Source organism: Orycteropus afer, unplaced genomic scaffold (genome assembly GCF_000298275.1).
Source record: "Orycteropus afer afer isolate SDZICR_OR568_19922 unplaced genomic scaffold, OryAfe1.0 scaffold00055, whole genome shotgun sequence".
NCBI classification, from domain to species: Eukaryota; Metazoa; Chordata; class Mammalia; order Tubulidentata; family Orycteropodidae; genus Orycteropus; species Orycteropus afer.
Window position 1 is genome coordinate 6,810,739 of NW_006921642.1, and position 5,340 is coordinate 6,816,078.

Sequence of the window (5,340 nt, forward strand, 5' to 3'; positions counted from 1 at the left end):
CATCTTCCTTCCGAGGAGTGGCTGGTGGGTTTGAACCATCAGCCTTCTGGTTAGCAGTCAAATGCCTTAGGCACTATGCTACCAGAGCTCCTAAGGCTCATATAGGGATCCACAAATCTCATTGACCACAAAGCAAAATAATACTATACAATAAAATTACCATAAAAGTAAAAACAACAAATTTTCAAGGAAAAAAAAATATTGCTGTAATATTTTAGAGAACAAAATAAAAATATTAAATTGTTGATTCTTTTTGTACATATAAACTAAAATTCTCAGTTTATCATGAAATAATGAGATGAAATTAGGTCATTTATTCTCTAATAAAAATGTTCAGAATTCACACAAATAATTATATAGCCCTTTTAATTCAGTATTCCAGTTATTTTAATAACATTTATTTCTGATTATGGAAACCTTTTAGTCTTTTTCTTTTTTCACTCTAAAATAACCCTAAACTTATAAAAATTTTCAAGAACAGTACAAACAAATTTTTTTCCCTCTTTTCCTAAACCTTTTGAGAATAACTGATCTGAGGTTTCGTCATCATTGAACAATTTAGATATGTATTTCCCATCAATAAAAAAAAATTCTACATAACTTTCCACAATGAGATACACTATTTACCAATTTAGAAAGACTGAAGTTAAAAAAAGAAAGGAAGGAAGGATAGAAAAGAAAAGAAAAATAATAGCACTAAGTACTGGTGAGGAAGTGGCTCAACTAAAACTCTCAAAAACTTCTGATATATGTGACATATAAACTGGTGCAACCAATTTTGAAAACAGTGTTTTCAAATTTCTTATATAGTTATACATATACCTACCAAACAACACACCCATTCAACTACCAGGTATTTATTCAGATAAAAAATTTATGTCAATATACACTTGTGTATAAATGTTCATAACATCTTCTTTAAAAAAATCATATAATGGAATATTATTCAGAAATTTAAAATATCAAATTATCAATATAACAACATTAAAAAAACTCAAAACCAGAAATAAATCACAGCACACTATATTATTACATTTATAGAAAATGAAACTTTTTTATATGAAATTTATAATGATGTAAGCTGACCAGAGATTGTCTCGAACCTGGTTGGGGGGCGAAATCATCTGCAAAAGAGAATGAGGAATCTCATGGGCATGATGGAAACGTTCTCTATCTTAATTGTACTGATGGTTTCACAGGTGTATATAATTGCACAAAGCCATTTTATTGCACATGTTGAATGGGTCACAAGTTTTTCTTCTATGAATTCATTAAGAAAAGAAGACAAAAAAATTTATAAAATCACATCAATCTTTCTGAATGAATAGTAATATAATCTCATTAGCACATTCCCATTTTGCCCCAAGATAAGGAGGTTTAGAGAGGTTAAGAAATCTTCCTAAATCTACACAGCTAAAAAATTGCACTCTTGCTTCAGAGCTAACTCCAGCCAGGCCACAGATCCACTGGAGAGGTTCAGGGTGAGGGAACAGCAATGTTCCAAAAGAAGCTTCTCCAGCAGGGATGTCCAAAGCCCTAAAAATGAAATCCACATTATTACTCAGACTAAATCCATTTATCTACTTTAATATAGATCCTAAATATGGTAGTCTCTATCTTGGAAGGAATACACAGAATCACCCTACCAAAAAGAATTGCTTGACAATCACACTTTAGGAGATAGCATATGATCAAGAACGGATGGTGTTAAAGAAAGAAGTCCAATTTGTACTGAAGGAATTGGCAAAAAACAAGCCTACAGGATTTGGCAGAATACCAACTGAGAGGTTTTAACAAGTAGACACAGAGCTGGAAGTACTCCTTGATCTATGCTAAGAAATTTGAAAGAGAGCTACCCGGCCAACTGACTGCAAGTGACTGGTATTTGTCTCCATTCCTAAGAAAGGTGATCCAACAGCATGTGGAAATTATTGAACAATATCATGAATATCACATGCAGGTAAAATTTTGCAGAAGGCAATTCAAAACCTGTTGCAGCAATACATTGACAGGTAACTTCCAGAAGTTTAAGCCGGATTTGGAAGGGGATATGAAACTAGGGATATAATTGCAGATGTCAGATGGACCTTTGCTGAAAGCAGAGAATATCATAAAAATGTTTATCTGTGTTTTATTGACCAGGCAAAGGCATCTGACTTTGTGGATCATAACAAATTATGGATAACATTATGTAGAATGAGAATTCCAGGACACTTAGTTGTGCTCATGAGAAACTTGGTCTATGTAGACCAAGAGAGGCTATCATTTGAACAGAATAAAAAGACACTGCATGGTTTAAAAGGAGGAAGGATGTGAGTCAGGATTGTATCATTTCACCATACTTATTCAATTTGTATAGTGAGTGTTCTGGTTACCTAGTAGCTCTCTGACAAGAATATACCACCAATGGGATGGCTGGAGGAAACAGGAGTTTATTCTCTAACAGTATGGAGGCTTTAAGTCTGAGTTCAAAGCTCCAGGTTCCAGGGGCTGGTAAAAGCCCCTCAACCTTGGTCTTCAGCTCTGCTTCCTGCTCCCAGTCCACTGAAGTTAGAGGGTTTTCTTCACTCAGACAGCTGCTGGCTGCTGAGGATGACAAGCCCAAGGTTGACGAGTAAAAAGGCATAGTCCCAATGTTACCAAACCACATGGCAGGCCGTTAATTCAAGTTCACTGAAAGTCCTAAGTTCGGCAGAGCATGGCAGAACATGACACAGTTACATGAAGAGTTCAAGCATGTCATAAGCTAAAGACCATTCCCCAAGGCTTCTCCTTATATACAGGAAGCAGACAACTTCCCTAAGGCAGCTACTCAGCCTCACAATTGATTGCACCATGGAGTTGATTACCAGTCTTATCTTGGGGAATACTACATTCAGCTGCCCAGCCACTCAACCAGGCCCAGCCAAGTTGACACACAAACTGAACTACCACAGTGAGCAAATAATTTGAGAAGACATGAAGAAGGAGGTAGCATCAAGATTGGAGGAAGACACATTACCAACCTGCAACATGCAGATGACACAACCTTGCTCACTAAAAGTGAAGAAGACTTGAAGCACTTACTGATGATAAGAATCAAAGACTACAGTCGTCAGTATGGATTACACTTCAACATAAAGAATGCAAAAATCCTCAAAACCAGACCAGTAAACAACATCATGATAAATGGAGAAAATATTGAAGCTGTCAAGGGTTTCATTTTACTTGGACCTATAATCAATGCCCATGGAGTAGGAGTCAAGAAGTCTAAGGATCTATTGCGCTGGGCAAATCTACTGCAAAAGACCTGTTTAGTGTTAAGAGTAAAGATGTCACTTTGAAGACTAAGGTGTGCCTGACCAACCCACAGTTTTTTCAATAGCCTCACATACATATGAAACCTAAACAATGAATAAGGAAGACTGAAGAAGAATTGATGCATTTGAATTATGTTGTTGGGGAAGAATATTGAATATACCATGGATGGCAAAAGAACAAACAAATCTATCTTGAAAGAAGTACAGCCAGACTGTTCCTTAGAGGCAAAGATGATGAGACTGTCTCTCGTATTTTGGTCATGTTATCAGGAGGAATACTTCCTTGGAGTATCATTCGTGGTAAAATAGAGGGTCAATGAAAAACAGGAAGAACCTCAATGAAATGGACAGACACAGTGGCTACAACCATGGGCACAAGCATAGCAACAACTGTGAGGATGCCACAGGACTGGGCAGAGTTTTGTTTTGTTGTACATAGCATCACAAGTCAGAACAGACTCAATGGCACATAACAGTGAAACAACAGATCTTAATACACAGTATAACCTCAACCACCCTCTTCAGCATCCTATTCCATATTTCTCTCCTATTAAACCAACTAATTATTCATGAAACTTGTGGTGGCATTCCAAAATACCTTTTCCTTTACAGGCAGACCCTGGATTATGAAGGTCTGACTTACAAACAACTGTACTTAAGAATCAAGCCTCATAAAGTCTTTTATATTAAAATTTTGAGGTATGTACAATGCTTTATAATAACAAAACATGTTACATTGTGACAGGCATCCAAATATTATTATTATTACTGTGTTATTATGTTAAAGATGGTTTTATTTTATCTATGTTTCTTTGATTTTTTTATGTAATGAAAGATACATTTGATAACTGATGTTAGATACAAATCATACCTAGTTGCTCCAAATTATGAACAAATTCAACTTAAGACAGATTTAGGAACAGAACTCATTCATAATCCATGGAATGTCTATACTTGAAAAGACCTTTTTTCTTACTGATTCTCTGAAAAAATTCTCAGGTTAAAAGTAAATGTCTCCTTGGCTCTCACCTCACTTCTTCATACCGTTCCCAGTAGCTGCTGTGTTGTTGTGAGATATCATTGAGTCAGTTCCAACTCACAGCCACCCTATGTACAACAGATCAAAACACCACCCAGTCCTGCTCTATCCTCACAATCATTGCTATATTTGAGCCCGTTTTTGCAGCCACTGTGTCAATACATCTTGTTTAGGGTTGTCCTCATTTTTGTTGAACCTCTACTTCACCAAGCATAATGTCCTTCTCCAGGGACAGTCCCTCCTGATAATATGCCCAAAGTATGTGAGATGAAGACTTTCACCACTCTCACTTCTAGGGAATATTATGGTTGTACTTCTGCCAAGATTGATTTGTTCATTCTTTTGGTAACCCATGATATATTCAGTATCCTTCACCAACATTATCATTCAATGTTGTTGTCTACTGTGTACATATCTGTCTTGTCCAAAGCATATAAGCTTTGGAGGACTAGAGGAAGCTCCTATTCATCTTTGTATCCTAGCACCCAACACTGGGACCAGCACATAGGAAGCATCCAGACACTATCTTTCCAATTAAATGTAATTAAAATAATAACCATTAAGAATTCTAAATATTTAATAAATGACTTTTACTTTCTACCACAATAGGCAAGTATCACAGAGGACATAAAGAAGAAACTTTATCATCTCATATAATGGAATAGATAACAAAATTACTCTAGGAAATAATTCCGAACTGTTATAGAGTCCAAACTTCTGTTGCTCCTTAAATTCAATTTGTCTTGTTGTTGTTGTTGTTATATGCCGTCGAGTCAAACCTGACTCATAGCGACCCCTCCTTGGGTTTCCGAGGCAGTATCACTACGGAAGTAGGATAAGAAGGCTTAAATATATAGAATGGTAAAATCTCACTTGGGAATAAATGAATTGGTTTATTAGTCTTGGTTTATGATTTTTATATGTTGAAGTTTTAACTTTGACACAATGTAGTTGACTTTTCCCTCCACCTTCATAATTTATTTGTTGCTTTAGGATATTGTT

General features: G+C 35.9%; 1 pseudogene; it reads right to left on the reverse strand.

Annotated features, from left to right (window-relative positions):
* LOC103195389 overlaps positions 1–4,954 on the reverse strand; it is a 6,959-nt pseudogene extending 2,005 nt beyond the window's left edge.
* Between the last annotated feature and the right edge of the window lie 386 nt (positions 4,955–5,340).